This window comes from Ceratotherium simum, chromosome 21 (genome assembly GCF_057802395.1).
Source record: "Ceratotherium simum simum isolate JZ-2026a chromosome 21, ASM5780239v1, whole genome shotgun sequence".
In the NCBI taxonomy this organism is placed as follows: Eukaryota; Metazoa; Chordata; class Mammalia; order Perissodactyla; family Rhinocerotidae; genus Ceratotherium; species Ceratotherium simum.
This window is the reverse complement of record NC_141920.1, coordinates 29,974,303-29,982,768: the sequence shown is the minus strand read 5'-3', so window position 1 is coordinate 29,982,768 and position 8,466 is coordinate 29,974,303. Positions and strand designations below refer to the sequence as shown.

General features: G+C 41.4%; 1 pseudogene; it reads left to right on the top strand.

The window, feature by feature from the left end:
• Window positions 1-366: 366 nt before the first annotated feature.
• LOC101405616 (signal-regulatory protein gamma-like) overlaps window positions 367-8,466 on the top strand; it is a 66,539-nt pseudogene continuing 58,439 nt past the window's right edge.

Sequence of the window (8,466 nt, the reverse complement as noted above, 5' to 3'; positions counted from 1 at the left end):
GCCCTATCACATACAGCATGCTCATATTGCTATTTCTTCTTTTTTTTAATAAGAATTTTTTTTTGAGGAAGATTGGCTCTGTGCTAACATCTATTGCCAATCTTCCTCTTTTTTTTTTTTTTTCCTCCCCAAAGCCCCAGTACATAGTTGTATATCATAGTTGTAGAGTTGTAGCTCTTCTATATGGGACACCACCTCAGCATGGCTTGATGAGTGGTGAGCAGGTCCGCGCCCAGGATCTGAACCAGTGAACCCCGGGCCGCCGAAGCAGAACGCTTCAACTTAACCACTGCACCACTTGGGCTGGCCCTCATATTGCTTCTTCTTGATTTCTGACTTTTAGGCATTATTTATTGACTTGCCACTATGAAGGTGGGGACATGATGTTCTATTACTCCTGACTTCATGCCACACATGCACACTTTCTGTTCTCCATCACCTAATATATTTATACTATAATTTTGGATAACTTACTAGTCAGCGTCTATGTTATAACGACGATGAGACTGTTGTTTATGCTGAATCTTGTAACATTCCCACCTACTGCTTATGCTGGTCCTCTCATGTGTGTGTCTGTGTAACCACCACCATCTCAGGATCAGAACAATTCCATGACCACAAAGGTCTCCCTTGTGCTGGCCCTTTAGAGTGACTCCCATCCCCACCATACCAAATCTCTGGCAAATGCCAGTCTGTTCCCTATCTCTATAAGTTCAAGAATGCTCTATAAGTGGAATCACACAGTATGTCATGTTCTGAGATTGACTTTGTACACTCAAAATAATGCCTTCAGGAAACTTACAACTTGTTGCACATATGAATAATTCATTCCTTCTTCTTGCTGAGTGGTATTTCCTTGTAATGAATGCACCACAGTTTGTCTAACTATTCACTTATTATTGAACATTTTGGTTGTTTCTAGTTTTTGCTATACAAATAAAGCTATTATAAACATTCATGCACAGGTTTTTGTGTGGACATGAGTTTTCATTTCTATGAGACAAATGCCCAAAATATTAATTGCTGGGTCATATAACTCACTTCATCTCCTGGAAGAAGTCAGGATATGACTCCTTCTGTTGGATGTGGGCACATACAAGTTCTGAGGTCCACACTGCACAGTGCATTTGGGTTAACTTTTATCAATAAAGGGTTGGAATAGGGAGTCATTCAGGAACAGACCTGGTTTTGTCCCAAAGCTGAGCAGGCCCTGGAAAACCCTCCTCCTTCCTCCAGCTGAGTAGCTCTTGGTTGAGGCTGGTGCAGAATGAGGCCACAAGCCAGCCACATCCTAGGATGCTGGGCTTGGGAGTTTGGGACAGACACAGCCCACAGCCACAGATCCTTCTTGGCCTGCGGCTCCCAAATGGGGAATCACCATGAAGACCTCAAGATGGGGTGAGGGGCCCAGTGGAGAGAGCAGAGGACCCGGGCAGGAAAGAAGCATTATTTCTGCTAGGCCTGTCCAAGTCTGTCTGAAAACAGAAGATGAATGACCCCTCAACTGTAGCCGCTTTCTCTACCTGATTCCTGTTTCACAATTTAGAAGCAGGAACTGTCTAGAATCTAGGAGCAGGTTAACGTCACAGCCATGTCACCTTGTCATAGGCGCTTCCTCTTATATCATGGGAGGCGGGCCTTTCCTCCTCTCCACAGAGCACAGAGGTCAGGGTTCTCCCCAGCACACACACTGGGACAGAGCAGGCTCCTCAGGCCTCCAGGATGCCCGTCCCTGCCTCCTGGCCCCGCCCCCCTCCTCCTTGCCTGCTGCTGACTCTACTGCTGGGACTAACAGGTGAGCATTCCTTGGGGTAGAACCCTCTCCCTCTGTCTGGGGACCTTTAGGGCCTCCAGGTAAACACAGGCGCACCACTCAGAGCTACCACAGAAGGCCCAGAACCGGGCATTATCTGAGAGCATGAAATCAGGGATCTGAGCATTTTCTCTGTGGATCCATCACGTGCAGCTGGTCACCAGAGTCGTCGAAACAGATGGTGCTTCAAACAGCAACAAGGATGACTTTGTGTATATTAACTCGTCTAATCCTCACAGCAACCCTGTGTGATAGCTATGAGCATTATCCCTGATTTACAGATGGGGAAACTGAGGCAGAGAGAGTAACTTGCCCAGTGTCACCTACCTAATGCAGTGGAGCAGCCGGAATTCAAGTCCAGGATGACCAGCCCCAGAGTTCATTCCTTTACCATGTTATGCTGCTCGGCTTCTCAGTGGAGGCCGATTGCAGAAAAATCAGAAAGTACACAGAAGCAAACAGAAGAACAGTCAACACCATCACGCCGCTGAGAGATCACCAGAGTTCCATTTCTGCTGTGTGTAACCGCAAACCTTTCTTAATGATGTGTTGCATGGTTCCTATGTGCCAATTGTTTTCCTTTTAATATTTATTATAGTTTTATTTAATGCTAAAAAAAACCTGTATACTACCATGCTAGGCCATACTTTTATATCTATTTGTGAATGTGTGTATTTACATCTGTGTGTGTGTATGAGTGGGTGTGAGGAAGTGTACACACAAACACACACACACAGGATTTTTTAAAAGGCTTTCCTTATAGTTTTCTTCAAATCGTTTTCAGTCTACATGAAATGCACATTGAACAGATGTTTAACATTCTCTGTCTCTCAGCCAACATGCCTCCTTCTACTTCTCTAAATTACCCCTCACCCTCCCCAAACTCTTAAGAGAAGCAAACTTCTCTCTCTCGTGTGTTACTATCTTGGAGTCCCTCTTCCGTGCTGGATAGAGGTGAGGAGGAGAGACGAGGATAAAGATACAGAGACTCCTGCCTATATGATCTATATCTATAATTATATCCATAACCATGTCTGTATCCATATCCATGTCTATATCATCGAATGTCAGCTGAAGCCTCCTTGCCTCAGGAATCTAATGAGTAATAACTTTGATTTCTTGAACACTCCCCATGTCCAGACACTGTTGGAAATGCCTATGACTGTTATCTCATGTGATCATTATATCCAAGGCAGATACTCTTGTCACCTCTACCTTACAGAAAGAAAATAGAAGCACAGGGAGCTTCAGGGCCACTCAGTGGTCAACAGTAGGGCTGTGATTTGAACTCAGGCAGTTGACTCTAGAGCTCATGGGTTTAACCGTTACCCTCCTTCCATCCCATGAGATTTCTGCAGTTTCTGCCACTGGGTGTGGGGAAGGGTGGGTGTGGGGAAGAGGGTTTGTGGTTTTCTTCTCCTGGGCTCTTCTGCTTCCTGAGTAAGTGCAGTTTGCTTTTGTTTTTCACCAAGTCATCTACACGAGAAACTCAGGTAATGACATAATTTCCACAGAGATTACCCATTTAAAATTGACTTCAGGGTCTTGGAGAGGCATCACACTGGGCAAGTCACACATCATACATGCATTTTTTGGATACCTACTCTGTGCCAGGAGCTGATATAGGAATTTGGGGTGGATTGGTGAATAAACGAGACAAAGTAGTTGACATCATGGAGCTTATGTCTTAGTGGGGAAATGACTGTAAACAATAGACTTAATAAATAAGTAAAGACTATAGCGTATTAGAAAGTGATAAGTGTTAAGGAGAAAATTGGAGTATAGCTGGATAAGAGAATTGGGAGCTTCTGTAGGGTGGGATGTATTTTAAATAGGGTAGGGGAATCACTGAGAAGGGGAAATTTAAGCAAAGAGAAAAAGAATGTGCAGAGGTGAGTCCTGTGGTGGTATGGACAAAGAGCCTTCCTGATAGAGAAGAGCATGTGCAAAGGCCCTGAGAGTAGGATCTCCCTGCTGTGCTCAAGGGTTTGGGCTTTTGCGCTGAGTGACATGGCTGCAATTGCAAGGTTTTGAAGAGAGAAGTGACATGATCTGACATGAGTTTAAATTATTCTAGCATTTGGTTGAGAGTAGGCTAAACAGGACATAAATAGAAACAACTAGAGCATTTAAGAGGTTATTGCATTCCTGCAAACAAGAAGTGGCTTGCACCAAGACAGTGGCTGGTAGAGATAGGGGGACGAGGCCAGATTTTGGATGCATGCTGGAGTGGAGCCAACAGGATTTCCTGATGCATAGGATTGGAATGAGAGGGACAGACTCCTAGGGTTTGGGGCCTGAGTATCTGGAAGAGTAAGGGTGCCTCAGCTGAGACACAGAGGGCTGTGGGGGAAATTCAGGAGTTCACTTTGGGTCATGTTAACTGTAGATGTTTATTTCCATCCAAGGAACACGTCCAGTGGGCAGTTGACATACAAGTCCAGAGTTCTGGGGAAAGGCCTGGGCCAGAGAAGTAAATACAAGAATTACAGATGCACAGATGGCAGATGGATCTCAACCCTCTGCTCCGTCTTCTCTCCTCCCTCCTCTATTCCTTCCATTTCTCCCTCCAAGATTCATTCATATTTCTCCCCATTTTTTTTTTCTTAGCAGTTCCAATCTTCTTCTCCAGACTTAAAAACCCAAACCACCTGATGTTCTGGGCACACCAAAGGACCTGCCCTGGAGTAGCATGTGCTTCCTTAGGAGGCAGGTTTGGTTATAAACAGTGCTAAGTGGGTGGGGGTCACCAGCTCACACTCTGCAAAGGTAAAGCACATTTTTTTTCCCTGAGGAGTAGACAAGAAATAGAAAAGAACACAGGATTTATCTGTGGCGCCACAACAGCCTGCTCCTCTGATTTATATCCCTGCCACCAGAACCTAGGCGTGTTTTTTAGGACACTTAAGATAAGAAGGAATGATTTTCTATTTCTCTCTGTGTCCAGAAACTGGCTAGTCCCTGAGGCAGTGAAATGGAACTGGAAAGTCTTGCCCCTGCAGTTCAGTGATTGGCCCAAAGGTGACTCGTGTCCCTTCAACTCGTAACTCATTGTCCAAACACAGTCAACCACCCACAATTCTTTTCGAAACACAAATTTGACGTCTGCTGTTTCCATGCTTGCTCCCACGGCTCTATCTCTCCATTCAAGTGCAGGTTTCTCTGTATGATTTCCTTCATTAAGTAGTAGATAATAACAACAATAAACAAACACATAGGGACAGAGATTGGATTGGTGGTTACCAGAGGGGAAGGGGGGAGGGAGGAGGGTGAAAGGGATAATTTGGTACATGTGTGTGGTGATGGGTTGTAATTAGTATTTTGGTGGTGAACATGATGTAATCTATGCAGAAATAGAAGTACAATGATGTACACCTGAAATTTTTACAATGTTATAAACCAATGTTACTGCAATAAACAAAAAATTTAAAAAAAAAAAAAAAGAGCAGGTTTCTCAAATCTATGAGCCTTTGGGACCACACATTTTGTCTTTTTCCTTGAGCCATTTTGTCCAATTTGAAAGCTCTTCGTGGGGCGATCACCTTGTGTTAGTACATATTTTTGATTGTGGCAAAATACACATAACCTAAAATTTACCATTTTAACCATTTTTAAGGATCCAATTCAACAGCATTAAGTACATTCACAATGTTGTGAAACAGTCACCACCATACATTTCCAGAGCTCTTTCAACATCCTAAGCAGAAACTCTGTTCCCGTTAAACAGTAAGTCCCCTTTCCTCCTTCCCTCCAGTGGCTAACCTCCGTTCTACCTTTTGTTACTATGAATTTGCCTATTCTAGGTGCTTCATATAAGTGGGATCATATATTTGTCCTTTTGCATCTGGTTTATTTCACTTGGCATAATATTTTCAAGTTTCATCCATGTTAGAGGATGTATCAAAATGTCACTGCTTTTTAGGGCTGAATAACATTCCATAATATTTGTACACCACATTTTGTTTATCCATTCATCTCTTGGTGGAAATTTGAGTTGTTTCTACTACCTTTTGGCTATTGTGAATAATGCTGCTATGGACATTGATGTATGTGTGTCTGAGTCCCAGCTTTTGATATTTTGGGGTATATACCTAAGAGTGGAATTGTTGTGATCATATGGTAAATTTTATGTTTAACTTTTTAAGAAACCACCACTGTTTTCCACAGTGGCTGCAACATTTTATATTCCTACCAGCAATGCACAAGAGTTTCACCTTCTCCACGATTTTGCCAACACTTATTTTCTGTTTTTTATTTTGTTTTTGATGATAGGCATCCTAAGCAATGTGGAGGAGTGTCTCATAGTGGTTTTGATTTGTATTTTTCTAATGACTAGTGTTGTTGGGCATCTTTTCTTGTGTTTACTGACCATTTGTATATCTTCTTTGGGAAAACGTCTTTCAAGTCCTCTGTCCATTTTTAATTGGGTTTTCTGTTAAATTGTTTTTGAATTGTAGGAGTTCTTCATATATTCTGGATATCAATCCCTTATGAGATACATGCTTTGCAAATACTTTCTCCCATTCTGTGAGTTGTCTTTTCATTCTCTTGGTAGTATCCTCCGATGTCCAGAAGTTTTTAATTTTGATGAAGTCCAATTTACATATTTTTTCTTTTGTTGCCTGTACTTTTGGTGTCATATCCAAAAAAATCATTGCCAAATCCAATGTCTTGAAGACTTTTACCTGTGGTTTTTTCCTCAAAATTTTATAATTCAAGCTCTCACATAGGGGCCTGTATCTATTTTGAGTTCATTTGTGTATATAGTATAAAGTAAAGGTCCAACATCAGTCTTTTGCGTGTGGATATCCAGTTTTCCCAGTATCATTTGTTGAAAACACTGTTTTTTCCCCATTGAATGGCCTTGGCACCATTGTTGAACAATCACTCGACCATGTACGCGAGGGTTGATTTCTAAGCTCTCTATTCCATTCCATGGTTTATATATCTGTAATGTCAGTACCAATCTACTTTGATTATTGTAGATTTGTACTAACTTCTTAAATCAGGAAGTGTGAGTCCTCTAACTGTGTTCTTCATTTTCAGAATGGTTATTTGGGGTCCCTTGGGATTTCATACGAGTTTTAGAATGCTTTTTTCTATTTCCTCAAAAAATATTTCTGCCATTATGATTTCTTTTTTCTTTTGTGAGGAGGACTAGCCCTGAGCTAACATCCGATGCCGATCCTCCTCTTTTTTCTGAGGAAGATGGCCCTGGGCTAACATCCATGCCCATCTTCCTCTACTTTATATGGGACGCTGCCACAGCATGGCTTGAGAAGCAGTGCGTTGGTGGGTGCCCAGCATCCGAATCTATGAACCCCGGGCCGCCAAAGTGGAGCGTGTGCACTTACATGCTGGGCCATCAGGCCGGCCCCCTGCCATTGAGATTTGACAGAGATTGTATTTTTTGTTTTTATTGAAGTAACATTGGTTTGTAACATTGTATAAATTTCAGGCGTACATCATTATACTTCTATTTCTGCACTGATTACATCATGTTTACCAGTCACATACTAATTACAGTCCATCACCACACACATGTGCCTTATCATCCTTCTCGCCCCACTCCCTCCCGTCCTCCCCTCTGGTAACCACCAATCCAAACACAGATTGTATTGAATCTGTAGATTGCTTTAGGTAGTACTCAGTATTTATCTTAACAATATGAAGTCTTCCAACCCATGAACATGGGATGTTTTTCCCTTTATTTATGTCTTCTTTAATTTCTTTCAGCAATGTTTTCTACTTTTCAGTGTACAAGTCTTTCCTCTCCATGGTTCAGTTTACTCCTAAGAATTTTATACTTTTTGATGCTATTGTAAATGGAATTGTCTGCTTGATTCCCTTTCTGGATTGTTCATCACTAGTGTATAGAAATGCAACTGATTTTTACCCATTGATTTGGAAATTTGCTTAATTTGTTTATTAGTTCTAACAGGTGTGTGTGTGTATGTGTGTGATCTTTGGTGTTGCTACATATTAAATCACGTCATGTGCAAACAGAGGTGGTTTTACTTCTTCCTTTCTATTTTGAATGCCTTTTATTTATTTTTCTTGCCTGATTGCTTTTGCTAGAACTTCCAGTATTGTGTTGAATAGAAATGCTAAAAGTGAGCATCTTTTTCTTGTTCCTGATTTTCAGGGGAAAAACTTTCAGACTTTCTCCATTTCTGAGTACAATGTTAGCTGTGGGTTTTTCATATATGACTTTATGATTTTGTAGAAGTTTCCATCTATTCCTTGTTTATTGATTGTTTTTATCATGAAAAAATTTGGCTTTTGTCAAATGCTTTTCTGCATCAAATAAGGTGATCATGTGGCCTTTGTTTTTCATTCTGTTAATGTGATAGATTACATGGTTTGAATTTTATATGTTGAACCATTCCTGCATCCCAGGAATAAATCCTACTTGGTCATGGTGTGAAATTTTTTTAATATGCTGTTGAGTTTGGTTTGCTAGTATTTTGTTGAGGATTGTTGCTTCAGTTTTTGTGAGAGATATTGGTCTGTGTTATCTTGTAGTGCATTTGTCTGGCTTTGGCATTAGGAAAATGCTGGCCTTCAAATGAGTCTCAGAATGACTCTGGATAAGATAGGAAGACTTTCTTCATCTTCAACTTTTTGGAAGAATTTGCAGAGGATTAGTGTTA